The sequence below is a fragment of the Papio anubis genome, chromosome 1, assembly GCF_008728515.1.
Source record: "Papio anubis isolate 15944 chromosome 1, Panubis1.0, whole genome shotgun sequence".
Taxonomy (NCBI): Eukaryota; Metazoa; Chordata; class Mammalia; order Primates; family Cercopithecidae; genus Papio; species Papio anubis.
In genome coordinates, this window is record NC_044976.1 from 24,688,535 (window position 1) to 24,708,655 (window position 20,121).

Here is a 20,121-nt window from a genome sequence, read left to right on the forward strand (position 1 = left end):
AGAAGTCTTTGGGTCAGGATTTGAAGCAACTTTTTTTAAAATTTCTTTGAGATGGAATCTCACTCTGTCACCCAGGCTGGAGAGCAATGGCATGATCTTGACTCACGGCAACCTCCCCCTCCCGAGTTCAAGTGATTCTCCTGCCTTAGCCTCCCGAGTAGCTGGGATTACAGGCACCCACCTCTACATCTGGCTAATAAAGTTGTTTTTAAAAGCTGCTTTAGCCTGGGTGCAGTGGCTCATGGCTGTAATCCCAGCACTTTGGGAGGCTGAGGCTGGCGAATCACCTGAGGTCAGGAGTTCGAGACCAGCCTGGCCAACATGGTGAAACCCCATCTCTACTGAAAATGCAAAAATTAGCTGAACGTGGTGCAGGGCGCCTGTAATCCCAGTTACTCGGGAGGCTGAGGCAGGAGAATCGCTTGAACCTGGGAGGCAGAGGTTGCAGGGAGCAGAGATCACACCATGCACTCCAGCCTGGGTGACAAGAGCGAGATTCCATCTCAAACAAAACAAAACAAAGAAACAACTTTAATGGAGTATAATAGATACACAAAAACTGCTCATATTTAATGTGTACAGCTTGATGGGTATGGATATATGAATATACTTGCAAAACCATCACTACAGTCAAGGTAATAAACATATCCGTCACCTCCAAAGGTTTTCTCGTGCTGTAGGTATTGTTGTTGTTTTGTGGTAAGAACACATAACAGGCCGGGCGCGGTGGCTCAAGCCTGTAATCCCAGCACTTTGGGAGGCCGAGACGGGCGGATCATGAGGTCAGGAGATCGAAACCATCCTGGCTAACACGGTGAAACCCTGTCTCTACTGAAAAAATACAAAAAACTAGCCGGGCGTGGTGGCGGGTGCCTGTAGTCCCAGCTACTTGGGAGGCTGAGGCAGGAGAATGGCGTAAACCCGGGAGGCGGAGCTTGCAGTGAGCTGAGATCCGGCCACTGCACTCCAGCCTGGGCGACAGAGCAAGACTCCATCCAAAAAAAAAAAAAAAAAAAGAACACATAACATAAGACCTAACCTCCTGGCCGGGTGCGGTGGCTCATGCGTGTAATCCCAGCACTTTGGGAGGCCAAGGCGGGTGGATCATGAGGTCAGGAGATCGAGACCATCCTAGCTAACACGGTGAAACCCCATCTCCACTAAAAAAAAAATACAAAAAATTAGCCAGGCGTGGTGGCGGGTGCCTCTAGTCCCAGCTACTTGGGAGGCTGAGGCAGGGGAATAGTGTGAACCCGGGAGGTAGAGCGTGCAGTGAGCCGAGATTGCGCCGCTGCACTCTAGCCTTGGTGACAGAGCAAGACTCTGTCTCAAAAAAAAAAAAAAAAAAAAAGATCTTAGCCTCCTACCAAAAAAAAAGTTTATTTTTGAGACAGAATCTCACTCTGTCTCCCAGGCTGGAATGCAGTGGCATGATCATGGCTCACTGGAGCCTCGACCTCTTGGGCTCAAGCGATCCTCCCACCTCAGCCTCCCTAGTAGCTGGGACTATAGGTGTGTGTCACCATGCCCAGTGGATTTCTTTTTTTTTTCTTTTTTGAGAGAGAGTTTCACTCTTGTCACCCAGGCTGGAGTGCAATGGTGCAATCTTGGCTCACTGCAACCTGCCACCTCTGCCTCCCGGGTTCAAGTGATTCTCCTGTCTCAGCCTCCCAAGTAGCTGGGATTACAGGCACCTGCCACCACACCCAGCTAATTTTGGTATTTTTAGTAGAGATGGGGTTTCACCATGTTCGCCAGGCTGGTCTCGAACTTCTGACCTCAGGTGATTGACCCGTCTCGGCCTCCCAAGTGCTGGGATTATAGGCAGGAGTCACCGCATCCAGTCATTTTTTTGTATTTTTTGTAGAGACAGGGTTCTGCCATATTGCCTGGGCTGGTCTCAAGCAATCTGCCTGCCTTGGCCTCCCAAAGTGCTGGGATCTAAAAAAATTTTAAATGCAAAATACAGTATTGTTCATTATAGACACAGTGTACAGCAGAACTCTAGAACTTATTCATGTTGCATAGCTAAAACTTGGAATCTTTTTTGTTTTTGTTTTTTGCTGGCATGGATCTAGCACAGGTCTGGAGCCAGCATTGCAGTGTGAACTCCCTGATCCTCACCATCTTTGAATGTAGCAAAAGAAACAGCTCCCCTGGCTGCTCAATTCTGCCGAGTTTTAAAGTTATTCCTGCAAGCCTAGTCTAGAAGTAGAGCCCTTTCAATTATTTTGGAAGCACTTAATGCCCTGTATGACATCCCTTTCTTCTTGGCAATAGAATTTATGTTATCTGCAGCTGAGTCCTGATAGATACACCTGCTTCACCCAAGTGATCTTGCATGAAGACAATCATTCTGAGACCTCTATTTCCTCATCTTTAGAACGGGAGTAAGAATACCTCTCTGAAGATTAGCTATGAAATATGTTAAGGTTGGGAGTGGTGGCTTATGCCTGTAATTCTAACACTTTGGGAGGCTGAGGTAGGTGGATCGTCTGAGGTCAGGAGTTCAAGATCAGCCTGACCAACATAGTGAAACCCCGTCTCTACTAAAAATACAAAAAATTAGCTGGACGTGGTGGCGGGTGCCTGTAATCCCAGATACTATGGAGGCTGAGGCAGGAGAATCGCTTGAACCCAGGAGGCAGAGGTTGCAGTGAGCTGAGATTGCCCCATTGCACTCCAGCCTGGGCAACAACATCGAAACTCCATCTCAAAAAAAAAAAAAAAAAAAGACCAGCCTAGCCAACGTGGTGAAACACCATCTCTACTAAAAATACAAAACTTTGCCGGGCACGGTGGCTCACACCTGTAATCCCAGCACTTTGGGAGGCCGAGGCAGGTGGATCACCTGAGGTCAAGAGTTCCAGACCAGCCTGGCCAATATGGCAAAACCCCATCTTTACTAAAAATACAAAAATTAGCTGGGCATAGTGTCACATGTCTGTAATCCCAGCTACTAGGGAGACTGAGGCAGGAAAGTCGCTTGAACCGGGGAGTCAGAGGTTGCAGTGAGATGAGATCGTACCACTGTACTCCAGCCTGGGCAACAGAGCAAGAGTCTGTCTCAAAAATAATAATAATGATAATAATAATAATAATACAAAAATTAGCAAAGTGTGATGGTGCACGCCTATAATCCCAGCTACTTGAGAGGTTGAGGCATGAGAATCGCTTGAACCCAGAAGGCAGAGGTTGCAGCGAGCCAAGATCTCACTACTGCACTCCAGGGTGAGCAACAGAGTGACACTCCATCTCAAAAAAAAAAAAAGATATGAAGTATGTTAAGAAGTATGTTAAGTGCCTGCCACACTACTTGACAATAGTTTTATGAACTGAAGTTATGTTTTATTATTTATTTATTTTTTTTTTTTTTGAGACAGAATTTCACCCTTGCTGCCCAGGCTGGAGTGCAATGGTACGATCTCGGCTCACCACAACCTCCACTTCTGAGGCTCAAGTGATTCTCCTGCCTCAGCCTCCCAAGTAGCTGGGATTACAGGCATGTGCCACAATGCCCAGCTTATGTTTGTATTTTTAGTAGAGACAAGGTTTCTCCATGTTGGTCAGGCTGGCCTCAAACTCCTGTCCTTGGGTGATCTGCCTGCCTCGGTCTCCCAAAGTGCTGAGATTACAGGCATGAGCCACCACGCCTGGCCTGAAGTTATGTTTTATTAATATTGTATCTGGAGTATCCACAGCTCATCCATTGTGAACACCAAACAGACAGCCTGTATTTTCTTTTTTTCCAGAGACTGTCCTGATCTTTCCTTTATTTATTTATTTATTTATTTTTGAGACAGAGTCTGACTCTGTCGCCCAGGCTGGAGTGCAGTGGCGCGATCTCAGCTCACTGCAACCCCCACCTCCCAGGTTCACGCCATTCTCCTGCCTCAGCCTCCTGAGTAGCTGGGACTACAGGCGCCCACCACACACCCAGCTAATTTTTTTGTATTTTTAGTAGATACAGGGTTTCATCGAGTTAGCCAGGATGGTCTCGAACTCCTGACCTTGTGTTCCACCTGCCTCGGCCTCCCAAAGTTCTGGGATTACAGGCATGAGCCACCCCGCCCAGCTGTCCTGATCGTTCCTATCTCTTTCCTGATCTTTCCTTGACTCAGAGCCAAGCTGTCAATGTCTAATCGTACTTCACATCAGCCAAGAGAGACTGGGGCAGGGGAAAGATGATCAGATTAGGATTTAGACGATCTAGGTATCATTAGTCCTCTTTCACAGAAGAGAAAACTGAGGCTTAGAGAAGATAAAGGACTTGTTTAAGATCAGTAAGCAGAGAGTGAACATTTTTTCTAAGACACAGGGTCTCACCCTGTTGCCCAGGTTGAAGTGCAGTGATGCAATCATAACTCACTGTAACCTCGACCCCCTGGACTCAAATTGATCCTCCCACTTCAGCCTCCCACAGTGCTAAGATTACAGGTGTGAGCCACTGCGCCAGACATAATGGATTTGAAGCCACATTGGTCTGATTCCAGAGGATGAGCCCTTTTATCAGTGCTCTGTATTGAGCTTGTTAATTTTAGCCCATGATTCTTTTTCCTTTCAGCTTGGGAAAAGAGTTGGCATCCTCATTTCAATGAGAAAGCATCTCAATGAGCAAGCCCCTGGATTGGATGGGCTACCACCCCAGAAAACGGAGTCAATTTGGGTACCACAAGGAGGGCTTGGAAGGCAGCAGGTCCTTTGCCAAGATGGGACCAAGATCTGCCAATCTTTATTGCTCACCCAAGGAGTCAGGAGAGAAAGATCTGCTTATTCAACTGACATTGACCAAAAATAAGAGGTATGGTTGGTGCCATGGGGCTGCAGGAGGAACTGGGCCCAGAGCCTTCTTAAAGAACCGTGTGATCAACGGCAGGGCATGGTGGCTCACACCTGTAATCCCAGCACTTTGGGAGGCCAAGGCCAGTGGATCACCTGAGATCAGGAGTTCGAGATGAACCTGGCCAACATGGTGAAACCCATCTCTACTAAATATACAAAAACTTAGCGGGCATGGTGGCACACAACTCTAATCCCAGCTACTCAGGAGGCTGAGGCAGGAGAATTACTTGAATGCAGGAGGCGGAGGTTGCAGTGAGCTGAGATTGCACTCCAGCCTGGGCAACAAGAGTGAAACTCTGTCTCAAAAAAAAAAAAAAAGAAGTACATGATCTAACAAGAAATCAGGACCATGAATCCACCCTCCCTGTCCATTAGCCAGCTGCAGAGCACTCCAAGGACACTGTCCCAGGGTCCCAGGGTTTTCATACCCTTGGAGAGGATCCCCAATCCCCATCTCACCAATGACCTCAACTTTAAGGTTCACTGGGCAACTTCCTCCCTCTAAAAGCCTCTAAGATCCCAATTCAGCAAGCTATCCTACCTCTGAGGGTCCCCAGCCCTCAGTACAGACAGACACCTCCTCAGGTCTATCCTACTTTATGTCATGATGACAGTAGAAAGGGTATGAGGCCTGGATGACTTCTAAGACCCATCAGCCACAGCCTACCTTGGGCAAGTTATTGAGCTTCTGTGAACCTCTTTCTGCACCTGTGAAATAGGGTTGCTAATACCTACCTTGTTGGAGAGGTCACCTACATAACGAATTTACTCAGGGCCTAACTACTACTCAACAGATGGCTATTTCCCCTTCCTGTCCCCTCTCCTGACATTTCCTTCCAGATTATAGCATCCTACAGGGCAGAAAAAAAGCCTAAGCATTTTTTTACCCACATTCACACCTCCACACAGTCTCACATACATAGGTGCTATTTGACAAAGCATGTGCAATGAATGAGTTAATAACCAGAAGCCCACAGCCGAAATCACTTCATTCATTTTGTCGATTTGTGCGTTGAACAAATGTGTCCTAAGTCTGAAACGGGTGCTAGGCCCCATGCTGGAGGGCAAAGGATATAAAGGAGAGGGAAACAGTGTCCCTGCCCCCAAGGGGCCCCTAAGCTGTGATAAAAGAGACAAGTCAGTCAGGCATTACAATCCAGTGCCATGACTGGGCCATGGGTTTGGAAAATCCTAGATTCTTGGCGAAGGGACCATTGGGATTGCAGAAAGAGGACACTGGACAGAACTGGGAAATCTGGATTCTAGCCTTGTTCTGTCACTAGCTTGCTCTAGAAGTGTCTTCAAGTCACTTCTTTAGTTTCCACATCTTAAAATGGGTGCCAGGAAGAGGGGCACCTGCTTGCTGTTCAATGTCCCCTCAGAGATAGACTCCTGAGCAGAGGATTCTATGGGCCTGGGGCTGCTTTTGTAACACCAGAGCCTCCTGCTCCTGCACCTTACTTTGTGCCCACTTGCGTTTGCCAAGCAGGGACCTTGTTCCCCACTATCCTCTATCCCTGACTTTCCCTGAGCAGTTGGGAGGCTCAGCCTCTGGTCTTGCAGTTTCCCTCAAGCTAGCTGTCACAGCAGCTGTGTGTGCCAGTGAGAGGCCCCCACAATGGGTGCTCTGTGCCTTCTATTAATATTAGATTGACCGTACATGGTGGCTCATGCCTGTAACCCCAGCACTTTGGGAGGCTAAGGCAGGTGGATCACTTAAGATCAAGAGTTCAAGACCGTCCTGGCTAACATGGTGAAACCCTGTATCTACTGAAAATACAAAAATTAGCCTGGTGTGGCAGCAGGCGCCTATAATCCCAGCTACCTGGGAGGCTGAGGCAGAATTGCTTGAACCTGGGAACGGAGGTTGCAGTGAGCCGAGATTGTGCCACTTCACTCCAGTCTGGGCAAAAGAGAGAAACTCCATATCAAAAAAAGAAAAGAAAGAAAAAAAGGCCGGGTGCGGTGGCTCACGCCTGTAATCCTACCACTTTGGGAGGCTGAGGCAGGAGAATGGTGTAAACCCGGGAGGCGGAGCTTGCAGTGAGCTGAGATCCGGCCACTGCACTCCAGCCTGGGCGACAGAGTGAGACTCCGTCTCAAAAGAAAAAAAAAAAAAAATCTCGTTTGCACTCATTACTTAACTCCTCCCAAGGAGAAGCCCTGAAGCTTAAGCTAAATCTACCTCTGTTCCACTCATTTCTGAAAGACAAGTTTTGAGTCTGATTACTTTGGAAAGGCCTCAGAGGTCTGCTGGCTCTCTGTCCTCACCTACTCTTTTTAAAAAAAAAAAAAAAAAAAAAAACGCTGGGCGCGGTGGCTCATGCCTGCAATCCTAGCACTTTGGGACGCCAAGGCGGGCGAATCACGAGGTCAGGAGATCGAGACCATCCTGGCTGACACGGTGAAACCCCGTCTCTACTAAAAATACAAAAAATTAACCAGGCGTGGTGGCGGGCGCCTGTCAGCTACTTGGGAGGTTGAGGCAGGAGAATGGTGTGAACCCGGGAGGCGGAGCTTGCAGTGAGCCAAGATTGTGCCACTGCACTCCAGCCTGGGTGACAGAGTGAGACTCCATCTCAAAAAAAAAAAAAAAAAAGTGATTACCAAGAAAATTGCGCCTTGGGAAATGGAGGCCCCAGCCGTCTGTGTGAACGTGTGTGTGTGTCCACACATGTGCATTCTACAATTTAAAGGGTTAAACCTCCAACCAAACCTGAATCCATCCATGCACAGGTTTCTCTGTTCAACCCTCTAAAGGGGCCTTGATCTTTTCTGCTTCAAGGTCTGCACACATTGTTCCCTCTGCCTGAAACACACCCTTAACACATACACACACATACACACTCCCCCTCTTTAAATCTTTTCCACATTTTCTTTGGTCAAGATTTAGGCATCTGTTAAGTTTTTGTTTCGAAGTCAGTTTCTGAGGAAAGCTTTTTTCTGATTTCCTTTCCCTTAAATCACTATAACTATTTGTTCACTGTAGTCCTGCCCTACTCGTGCCAAAGGCCTGGAACCTCATTTGTCTGTGTGTCTATCTTGTTCATGCTTGTATTTTTCCAGTCTGTGGCACGGTGTCTGGCACATAGTGGCACTCAAACAACATTTCAATGTATGAATGAATGAATGAACAAAGGAACTTAGTGATGGTGGATGAGGAAAGGGGTCATATGGGGTGAGGGTGTCCCCTGCTGGACATTGAGAGTACTGGGGACCCAGGACATCCTCTCTGAGCTGGGAAGAATGACTTCGGGTGATAATTTTCCTCCCTGAGGGGCAGCGTTGGGGAACCTCACCTTATGCCCAGACTCCTGATGCGTGCCTTCTTCTTACCTTATCAGCCCCCACACCACTCTCCTCCCAGCCTTCAGAGCATCCATCCCCACCCCCAGTGGCCTGACCCATCCTCCCCCACGCTGCAGACCCTGTCAGCTAAGCTGTGGAGCACCACAGTGACTTCTGCATTCTCTTCACAATGATATCCACCCCCTCTTAAACCTTTTGCTTTGAATAAAAATAGACCCAGAGTCCTCCATCGATCCTCTTTCCCCGCCTGCTCCCAAATCAATCAATCAGTAGTGATTGGCTGGGGCGCTGGGGTGGAGGTGGACAAGGAATGGTGGGTGAAGAGCACAGAAAGTTGGTGGGGTGGGGGTGGGGTAGGGGAGTGTGGTTCTGAAACAGGGTCCTGCTAAAAGTATAGCAGAACAGTGGATTCCTCTGGAGGGGAATAGTTGGTGAGACGACACCTGGGATGAGGTATTTAGAAAAAGGTGAATGAGGAATTCCTGACTATTGTCTTTTTTTTTTTTTTTTTGAGATGAGTCTTGCTCTTGCTGCCGAGGCTAGAGTGCAATCAATGGCATGATCTTGGCTCACTGCCACCTCTGCCTCCCGGGCTCAAGTGATTCTCCTGCCTCAGTCTCCCAAATAACTGGGATTACAGGTGCCCGCCAGCACGCCTGGCTAATTTTTTGTATTTTTAGTAGAGACAGGGTTTCACCATGTTGGCCAGGTTGGTCTTGAACTCCTGACCTCTGGTGATCCACCCACCTTGGCCTCCCAAAGTGCTGGGATTATAGGAGTTAGCCACCGCAGCTGGCTTCTGACTACTGTCTTGGTTGACAAAAGGGTAAAATACCTCCAGTTTACATAAAGTGTGAGCACAGTGGGAGGAGAGGGGGTTCATAAAAGATGGGACTAAAAGGAACATAGTAAGGAGCACAGGGTTTCCGTGAGGGAAGTCAGGGCTCAGTGCTAAGGACATGGAGGGAGTAGATAGGGCAGGAGGAAGCCTTCTTGGCTGAGGGTAAAAAGGGGAAGTGGGTGGGGGTCAAGGAGAGATAGAGGTCACTTCTCTTCCAGTGAGGATGGGAAGAACCAGACCACACCTGTGACTCTCCATATGGCCCCATCCCTGGCCCCTCCCCCAGCCATGCCCTAAAGTGGGACTGGAGAAGAGTGACAGTTACTTAATGACCCTGAGTCCCGCTAGCTCTTCTGGGCAGCTTATGGTCACTGGGGGGCCAAAGGGGACTGAAGCCAAAGTCCAAGTTATTGATCTCTGGCCCCAAAGGTCAGCTTCAGGGGCAGAGGGAGTGGTGTTGCCATGGTGGGAGCCTCGAGGGACCCCACAACAGAGGGGCTGTGCTGCAGTCCAGTTTTCACCTCTGCATCTTTGGTGCCCCATGATCCTACACACACACACACACAGCCCTCCATCCTGTCTTGCTTGAAATTTCTGCCTGATGGGATGTCTCAGAATAGACTCTTGGGTGTCCAGCCTTTGGGGTGTCTAGGGAGTATAAAAGTAGAGCCTTAGATGGAATTATTTATTTACTACTCTACCCCCATCCCCAAGACAAAGCTCTGGGAGTCTACGAACTCATTGGTGAATGCCATTTAAAAAACACACCAATCTGGTTGTCAGGAAGAAAGAATGGCGACAATTTTTGCTGTGTTGCCTTGACAAAGCATTTACCTTCTATGAGTCTTAGTTCTCTTATCTATAAATGAAGGAATTGAATCAGATGAGCTCTAAGTTCCCTTTTGGATAAGTGATCTAAGATTCTAAGGAATTAGTGGGGACAGGGCTGATAGTAGGGGTTAGGAGTAGGAACTAGGTTGGGTTAAGGAGATGGTAAAAACAAATTCTTACACTTGGAAATAAAATCTGCATTCTAATTTTGGCCATTATTAACTGTGGAAACAGGGGCAAGTCATGCATTTATTCATTCAACAAATATTAAATAAGCAATTATGTTATGCCAAGCTTTGTGCTGCGTACGTACTGACACAATGAACAAAACAGACATAGTCCCTGGCTTACAGGGTTTACATTCTAGTGGTCAGTGAGAGAGAAAGACAAATAAGCAAATATATATAATATGGTGGGACAAATGCTCTGTCATAGATGTGCAGAATACTATAAAAAATAGGAAAGGGGGCTGGGGGCTGTGGCTCACACTTGTAATCCCAGCAATTTTGGGAGGCCGAGGCAGGTGAATCACCTGAGGTCAGGAGTTCGAGACCAGCCTGACCAACATGGTGAAACCCCATCTCTACTAAAAATACAAAAATTAACCAGGCATGGTGGCGGGCGCCTATAATCCCAGCTACTTTGGAGGCTGAGGCAGGAAAATTGCTTGAACCCATGAGGTACAGGTTGCAGTGAGCTGGTAACACACCACCGCACTCCAGCCTAGGCAATAGAGCTAGACTCTATCTCAAAAAAAAATTAAAAAAAAAAAAAAATTGGGAAAGGGGCTGGGAGTTATGGCTCACATTTGTAATCCCAGTGTTTTGGGAGGCAGGAGGATTGGTTGAGGCCAGCCATTCAAGGCAAACCTGGACAACATAAGAAGACCTCATCTTTATAAAAATATGTTTTTAATTTACAAAAAGAAAATGGGGCCGGACGCAGTGGCTCATGCCTGTAATCCCAGCACTTTGGGAGACCAAGGCATACAGATCACGAGGTCAGGAGATCGAGACCATCCTGGCTACAGTGAAACCCCGACTCTACTAAAAATACAAAAAATTAGCCGGGCATGGTGGCGGGCACCGATAGTCCCAGCTACTCGGGAGGCTGAGGCAGGAGAATGGCGTGAACCCGGGAGGCGGAGCTTGCAGTGAGCCGAGATTTTGTCACTGCACTCCAGCCTGGGCGACAGAGCGAGACTCCGTCTCAAAAAAAAAAAAGAGAGAGAGAATGGGGTGAGGCACGGTGGCTCAGGCCTGTAGTCCCAGCACTTTGGGAGGCCGAGGCAGGCAGATCCCAAGGTCAAGAGTTTGAGACCAGCCTGGCAAACATGGTGAAACCCCATGTCTACTAAAAATACAAAAATTAGTCAGGTGTGGTGGTATGTGCCTGTAATGCCAGCTACTTGGGAGGTTGAGGTAGGAGAATTGCTTGAACGTGGGAGGTGGAGGTTGCGGTGAGCTGAGATCCCGCCACTGCACTCCAGCCTGGGCGACAGAGCAAGACTCCATCTCAAAAAAAAAAGAAAAAGAAAAAGAAAAGAAAATGAGGTGGCTGGGCGCGGTAGTTTATGCCTGTAATCCCAGCACTTTGGGAGACTGAAGCAGGCAGATCACCTGAGGTCAGGAGTTTGAGACCAGCCTGGCCAACATGGTGAAACTCCTTCTCTGCTAAAAATAGAAAATTTAGCCGGGTGGTAGTGGCACGCACCTGTAATCCCAGTTTATCAGGAGGCTAAAGCAAGAGAATGGCTTGATCCTGGGAAGCAGAGGTTGCGGTAAGCCAAGATCACACCAGTGCACTCCAATCTGGGTGACAGAGTGAGGCCCTGTCTCAGAATAATAATAATAATAATAAAGAAAATGAGGCCTGGCGCGGCGGCCTATGCCTGTAATCCCAGCACTTTGGGAGGTTGAGGCAGGCAGATCACTTGAGGCCAGGAGTTCAAGACCAGCCTGGCCAACATGGTGAAACCCCATTTCTACTAAAAATACAAAAATTAACCAGGCGTGGTGGCACATGCCTGTAATGCCAGCTACTCGGGAGGCTGAGATGGGAGGATTGCTTGAACCCAGGAGGCAGAGGCTGCAGTGAGCCGTGATTGTGCCACTGCCCTCCAGCCTGGGAGACAGAGCAAGACTGTGTCTCAAAAATAAAAAGAAAAGAGAATTAATAGTGATCAGCAAAGTGAAAATAAAGGAAATGGTGCTTCAGGCAGAGGGGTAATCATGGGGAAACCCTCAGGAGAAAGAGTCAAGCTATTGGAGGCCTTAGAGTGTGCATTGTGACAGAAGTGAGAAGGGGAAGGACAAGGAGTACAGTCGGCAGTAAGGCTGGTACTAGGGGCAGAGATCTGCCTCATCTGCAAAAATTCGATAACAATGTGCCCACCTCATCTCCCTCTTTTTCTGGCTGCCTTGTTTTCCAGGGTCTGGTGATATAATGAATGGGAAAATACTTTGTGGTCTGAAAAGCACTGTACAAAGTAGTACACAGACACTAGAAAAGAGCTATGGATCTGGCCGGGCGTGGTGGCTCACACCTGTAATCCCAGCACTTTGGGAGGCCAAGGCGGGCGGATCACGAGGTCAGGAGATCGAGACCATCCTGGCTAACACGGTGAAATCCCGTCTAGACTAGAAATAAAATTTTAAAAAAAGGCCAGATGTGGTGGCCGGTGCCTTTAGTCCCAGCTACTCCAGAGGCTGAGGCAGGAGAATGGCGTGAACCCAGGAGGCGGAGCTTGCAGTGAGCTGAGATTGCGCCACTGCTCTCCAGCCTGGGCGACAGAGCAAGACTCTATCTCAAAAAAAAAAAAGAAAAGAAAAAAAGAAAAAGAAAAAGAGCTGTGGATCACTGAGGATCAAGCTGGGTAAATCTGGCTTTGGGCTAACTTCTGGAAAAACAGTGGAAAATTAACCAAAATTGAGACATTGAGCCTTTAAAAAACTTAGGTCACAAAACTAGAGAAGATGGAGTTTGAAAAGAAAACATGACCACAGAGTCTTTGCAAAAGAGGAAGGGGACTTGTTCTAAGGACCCCAGTGGATAGAGGCTATAGAGACTAGGTTGAATTCAATGGAAAAAATAACTTATTTATTTATTTATTTATTTATTTATTTATTTGAGGTAGAGTCTTGCTCTGTTGCCCAGGCTGGAGGGCAGTGGCACGATCAGGGCTCACTGCAACCTCCGCCTCCTGGGTTCAAGCAATTCTCCTGCCTCAGCCTCCCCAGTAGCTGGGATTACAAGCATGTGCCACCACGCCTGGCTAATTTTTAATTTAATTTAATTTTTTATTTTTAGTAGATACGGGGTTTCACCATGTTGCCAGGCTGGTCTCGAATTCCTGACCTCAGGCGATCCTCCCGCCTCGGCCTCTCAAAGTGCTAGGATTACAGCACTTTGAGAGCCACTGCGCCTGGCCAGAAGAAAGAACTTTCTAACAATCCCAATTATCTGTGGATGGGCAAGGCATTCACAGCAGTAAGTTCCCTGTTGCTGGAAGTTTGCAAGCTGATCTGGACAATGGTTGGTGTCAAGCTCGGAGTATGGGAGAGGGTCGGCTGATTTGCAAGGTCTATTTGACTTTGAGAGTCTTAGAATCAAGGATCTTGGAATGTCCATTCCCTTTGTTCCATTCCCTCTCCTTTCATAGAACAGGAGTGGAGGCTCTTTTTAGAACCTCATGGTGCTGCTTGCATTCAGGAGAGGCTGGAATGGAAAATGGACAGCTCCATGCATCTGCCTTTCTGTCATCCTTCCTCCATCATGGCAGGGACCCAGTGGTAAGGAGAGGAAAGAGAGGAAAGGGACAGACTCCTATCATTTGGAGGCCTTGGGTCCGGCATGACTTATATAGAGTTTGGTGTCATCTCAGATGCTATTGCTGAAATGCAGTGTACCCTAGTGGTTAGGAGCATGAACTGCAGCATGGGACTGACCTGCATGGGCCACTTCCTGTCAGTTACCATGAGCAAATTGTTTAATCTCTGAGCCTCTGCTTTCTCATTTTAAAAATGGAGACAATAGGCTGGGCGGGGTGGTTCACGCTTGTAATCCTGTAATCCCAACACTTTGGGAAGCTGAGACAGGCGGATCACCTGAGGTTGGGAGTTCGAGACCAGCCTGACCAACATGGAGAAATCTTGTTTCTACTAAAACACAAAATTAGCCGGGCGTGGCAGCGCAAGCCGGTAATCCCAGCTACTCCGTAGGCTGAGGCAGGAGAATTGCTTGAACCCAGGAGGCGGAGGTTGCGGTGAGCCGAGATCATGCCATTGCACTCCAACCTGGGCAACAAGAGTGAAATCCCGTCTCAATATAAGATAAGATAAAATAAAATAAAGTAAAATAAAAATGGAGACAATAATTCCCCCATTGGGAAGTTTTGCGGGGGGATTACATGAGCTAAGGTAGGGCCTAGGTTCAATGTCTGTCACATAGTAGGCAGTCATACATTTTAGCTGTTAACATGCTGAAAACATTTACATTAGCCTACAGTTGGGCACAATCATCGAACACGGTGCCCATTTTATAATAAAGTGTTGACTATCTCACATAAGTTATTGAATACAGTACTGAAAGTGAAAAATGGAATGATTGTATGGGTACTCAAAGTACAGTTTCTACTGAATATATATCATTTTTGCTCCATCATAAAGCCAAAAAATGGTAGATTAAACCATCATAAGTCAGGGACTATCTGTATTTTATTGTTGTCACTTGCTGGGGAAATTTGAAGAAGTTATTCAAACACTGAACTTCAGTTTTCTCTTCTGTTAAATGGGAAGAGTAACACCTATGTCACAGGATAGTTGGAGGAAGCTGTGTCCAGCACATAGCAGAAGTTGACAGATGTTATTTTCTATGCTATTTATTTGAGACAGGGTCTCACTTTGTCACCCAGGCTGGAGTGCAGTGGTGCCATCTGGGCTTACTGCAACCTTCACTCCCCCGGGCTCAGAGATCCTCCTACCTCAGCCTCCTGAGTAGTAGGAAGTATAGGCATGTGCCACCACACCTGGTTAATTTTTAATTTTTTGTAGAGACAAGGTTTCCCCATCTTGCCAGGGCTGGTCTCAAACTCCTGGGCTCAAGTGATCTGCCTTCTTGGGCCTCCCAAAGGGTTGTGATTATAGGCGTGAGCCACTGCACCCAGCCCACAAAATGTTATTTTCTCTTTTTTTCTTTAAGACGGAGTCTCACTCTGTCGCCCAGGCTGGAGTGCAGTGGCATGATCTCGGCTCCCTGCAAGCTCCGCCTCCCGTGTTCACGCCCTTCTCCTGCCTCAGTCTTCCGAGTACCTAGGACTACAGGTGCCCGCCAGCACGCCCGGCTATTTTTTTTTTTTTCCTATTTTTAGTACAGACGGGTTTTCACCGTGTTAGCCAGGATGGTCGTGATCTCCTGACCTCAAGATCTGCCCTCCTCGGCCTCCCAAAGTGCTAGGATTACAGGTGTGAGCCACCGGGCGTGGCCACAAATGTTATTTTCTTTCTTATTTTTATTTATTTATTTATTTTTTTGAGACGGAGTCTCACGTGCAGTGGCCGGATCTCAGCTCACTGCAAGCTCCGCCTCCCCTGTTTACGCCTTTCTCCTGCCTGAGCCTCCCGAGCAGCTGGGACTTCAGGCGCCCCCCACCTCGCCCGGCTAGTTTTTTGTATTTTTTAGTGAAGACAGGGTTTCACCGTGTTAGCCAGGATGGTCTCGATCTCCTGACCTCGTGATCCGCCCATCTCGGCCTCCCAAATTGCTGAGATTACAGGCTTGAGCCACCACGCCCGGCCACAGATGTTATTTTCAATCCTTACTCTAAAATAAGAAAGGATGGCCAGGGATGCGGGACTGGGGGAGGGATAGCATTAGGAGAAACACCTAATGTAAATGACGAGTTGATGGGTGCAGCAAACCAACATGGCACATGTATACCTATGTAACAAACCTGCACATTGTGCAAATGTACCCTAGAACTTAAAGTATAATAAAAAAATTAAAAAAGAAGAAGAAAGGATGGGAGTCAGGGGTACTTTGACAACTTTTGTCCTGTTCTCCATCTGTAAATGTCACAAATGCAGTGAGCACCAAGAGAGTATAAAGATCATAAATCCATTCTTCCGTTTGACAGATGGGAAACTGACGCCCAGAGAGGAAGAGATTTGCTCAAGGCCCCACACAGTGAGTTAGTGACAAAGCTGGGATTGGAAACCAGAACTTTCTTACCATACCATACCATTCTCTCTCTATTATTGACAAAATGTTGAATGAATGTATCATTGAAGATTGAGTGAATGGAGTGAAGGTCTCTATATATGTTCCCAGGGACGTGGAGGATTTGCTGATGTGGGGACCAAACTTTGCAGCAGTTGTTCCTCAGACAAGCTATTCTGGTGCAATCACTACTCACCGTATACTCGAACTCCTGGACTCGTGTGACCCTCCCACCTTAGCCTCCTGAGTAGCTGGGACTACAAGCACATGCCACCATGCCCAGCTAATTTTTGTGTTTTTTGTAGAGATGGGATTTTGCCATGTTGCCCAGGCTGATCTGGAACTCCTGGGCTCAAGTGATCCGCCTGTCTCAGCCTCTCAAATTGCTAGGATTACAGGTGTGAGCCACCATGCCCGGCCACAAGCTGTTCTTATAAGCCTCCCTGCTTTGGTTTCAACTGTTCCTTTACTCTGGAATGCCCTGCCCACTCTGGCTTTTAAAATCGTATACAAGGTCTAACCCAATGCCACCTCCTCTATGAAGCCTCTCATAACATATCCCATGTGTTAGCTTTCATTGGTTCCATAGTATGCTGTTATGTCCCAGCCACAATCTGATGCATTTGTCTAGTTACATATCTGTCTTCTCCACTAGTTTTCTCCCAACCAAACAGACAGGGGAGAGATGTGAATTTTTTAATTTTTGATTTTATTACTATTATTATTTTATAGAGACAGGGTCTCCCTGTGTTGCCCATGCTGGTCTCAAACTCCTGGGCTCAAGGGGTCCTCCTGCCTCATCCTCCCAAAATGCTAGGATTACAGGCATGAGCCACCATGCTCTGCCAGAAATGTCAATTCGAATCTACATTCTCTGATTGAAAGGAGTATACAAGGAGGCCAGAAACCTAGTTCTTGTTATTTACTATCTGTGGCACCTTGAACAAATTACTTGTATTTTAGATCTTGTTTTCACATTTACAAAATGGAATGGATGAAAGACAAAGTCTGCAAATACTAACTCCTAAACCTCTTTTTCTTTCTCTCTCTCTCTCTCTCTTTTTTTTTTTTTTTTTTTTGAAGGATAAGGTCTCACTCTGTTGCCTAGGCTGGAATGCATCACACCTCACGGTAACCTCGAACTCCTGGCCTCAAGGGATCCTCCCACTCCCACTTTGGCCCCCAAAGTGCTGTGATTACAGGCATGAGTCACCCACTCAGCCTACTTAAGCCTCTTTTTTATTTTTTTTTTGAGACAGGGTCTTGCTCTATCACCCAGGCTGGCGTCGTGCAGTGGTACAATCTCAGCTCACTGCAACCTCTGCCTCCTAAGTTCAAGCGATTCTCCTGCCTCAGCCTCCTGAGTAGCTGGGACTACAGGTGTGCACCACTACACCCAGCTAATTTTTGTATTTGTAGTAGAGACAGGGTTTCACCATATTGGCCAGGCTGGTCTCGAACTCCTGACCTCAGGTGATCCACCTGCCTCAGCCTCCCAAAGTGCTGGGATTACAGGTGTGAGTCACTGCACCTGGCCACCTAAGCCTCTTCTAATGGAAGTATAGATTATTGACTCTGAATGCTCATTCTAGAGTCAACCTACCAGACTTTGAATCCTGACTATCACTTACTCTGTGACTTTGAGTAAGCTACTTAACCCCTCTGTGCCTCACCTTTACCTGTAAAATGAGAATAATAACCATGCCTGTCTCATAAGAGTTGTGAGGATTCGAACAGATAATTTATATATAAAGCACTTATCGCAGTACCTGGTGCCCATGGTGAGCCTTTGAAAAGAGTAAGCTCTCATTATTTTTTATTATTTTTATTTTACTAACCCTGGGTTCACAGCTTCAGAATCTAGAAAAGACATCTCCAACTTTAATGTCCTCAAAGCAAGGTGAGAGTCTGTCTTCATTCTAGGAGAGGTCTGCCGAGCAGAGTGATGAAGAGCATGGATCTGAAACCATCCAAAAGTAGTGGCAAAATAACAATATGCTCAGACATGTGGAATACAGAAATTGCACTCCCATTCACCCTTTCCTGAGCAACTACTTGAAGATGTACTTCTCAAGTGTGAAAAAAAGAAATATGTTGACATGAGATCCAGAAAACACTGTCTCCAACCTGGAAAGCAGTGAGAAGGAAGTGCTGAGGTGACTGCTGGAAAGCAGTGAGAAGGAAGTGCTGAGGTGACTGCTGGAAAGCAGGGAAGTGCTGAGGTGACTGCTGGAAAGCAGTGAGGCTAGGCAAGGAGGACTGCTGGAAGCAGGAGAAGGAAGTGCTAAGGTGACTGCTGGAAAGCAGGCCCAGAGAGCATCCAAAATGGAGAGGGCTCTGGGAAAAAGGACTTAATGGAAAACATAGTATGATGGTGCCTCTAAACAACAGAGGGAGTGCTTTCAGGTGGTCATGCCTGTAATCCTGCATATGGAGGCTGAGGCAGGTGGACCTGAGGTCAGGAGCTGAGATCAGCCTGGCTAACATGGTGAAACCGCCCCACTTAAAAAATACATGCAAAAATTAGCCAGCGTGGTGGTGGCACCCCAGGCCCCAGCTACCGGAGGGCCGAGGCAGTAGAACTCTGAACCCGGAAGGCAGTGGGGAGCTTCCCAGATCGCGCCATTGCACTCCGCAGCAGCCTGGAAGTGACAAGAGCAAAACTCTGTCTCAAAAAAAAAACAAGAAAAACAACTGAGGATATTTTAATGACAAGCAAGACAGTAAAGGGAGAAAGGCAGTTAGAGAGTCCAGGGAAAATAGAAAGTGGTGGAAGAAAGGAAATTTTCCTGTAGTCCCAGCTACTCGGGAGGCCGAGGTGGGAGGATTGCTTGAGCCCAGTTTTTGAGTCCAGCATGGAAAACATAGCCAGACCTCATCTCTAAAAACAAAAGAAATAAAAAAAGAAAATTTTCACCTAGTATACTACTTGGCAATGCAATGAACATTTCCATAATCGTGACAGTATAAACATTGGCTATCAATTTAGTTGAAGGTGGTTATTTAACTACATTGGGAGGAAGGGGACGGGGAGATGGGCCTTGTAAGAGAGGTGTCCTCATCTACCATAACAGGAACTAAATAGATAATATCTAAAATCAATAAATCAAGGAACAGACATGCATGCATATTATTTAGAGATATAGAAATGTTCTCCAGAAGAAATGGCTGAAAGAGTGGTTGCTTTGTGGGCGTCGAGGGGTGGAGTGGCTAGAGGGCTTTTATTATAATTGTTTCAGTATTAATTGAACTGCATATATTAATTGCTTTACAGTATTTTTAATTTTTAATTTTTGTGGGTACATAGTGGTATGCATACATATTTATGAGGAACTACAGTATTTCTTTTTTTTGAGACGCGAGTCTCGCTTGCCGCCCAGGTTGGAGGTACGGATCTCAGTCACTGCAGTTCAGCCTCTGGCTCCCGCATTCTGCCTCAGCCCCCAGTAGTTGGGACTACAGGGCGCTCGCCACTGCCTGTGGGCTAGTTTTTGTATTTTTAGTAGAGACGGGTTTCAATTGCATTAGCCAGGGTGGTCTCATCTCCTGACCTCGATCCACCCGCCTCAGCCTCCCAGCGATTGCAGGCTTGAGCCACCGCTACCCGCCTAGTATTTCTTAAAAAGTAAAGAAGAAGAATGTTGGAGTGAGCTCGACATGGGATCCACCCCTTATGTTCTGTAAGTTGAGACAAGTCACTTAACTTCAATAAGTCTTGGTTTCCTCTCCAATAAAGTGGGGAGCATATTAGGATGTTTGAGAACTGAAAAGGAAAATGCACACAAAGCACTTGATGAATGATGCATGCCTGGTGTATAATCAGCACACAATAAACAATAACTGCAGAATCAGAGAAGAGTAGGTTCAAGGCTCCGACTAAAGTAGCATTGAGAAATGAAAGCATTTGGCTATACCTGCCTCCTGCCTCCACAGCACATGACAACCATTGGGTACAAACAAATGGGCACCAGGTAAATGACAGTTGTGTGGGCTGTTACCCACAAACCAGACTTGGGGATTGCTGGAAGGATCAGCAGCCATGAGGAAATCACAGTTGGGTATCAGGAGTTCCACTGCAAGAG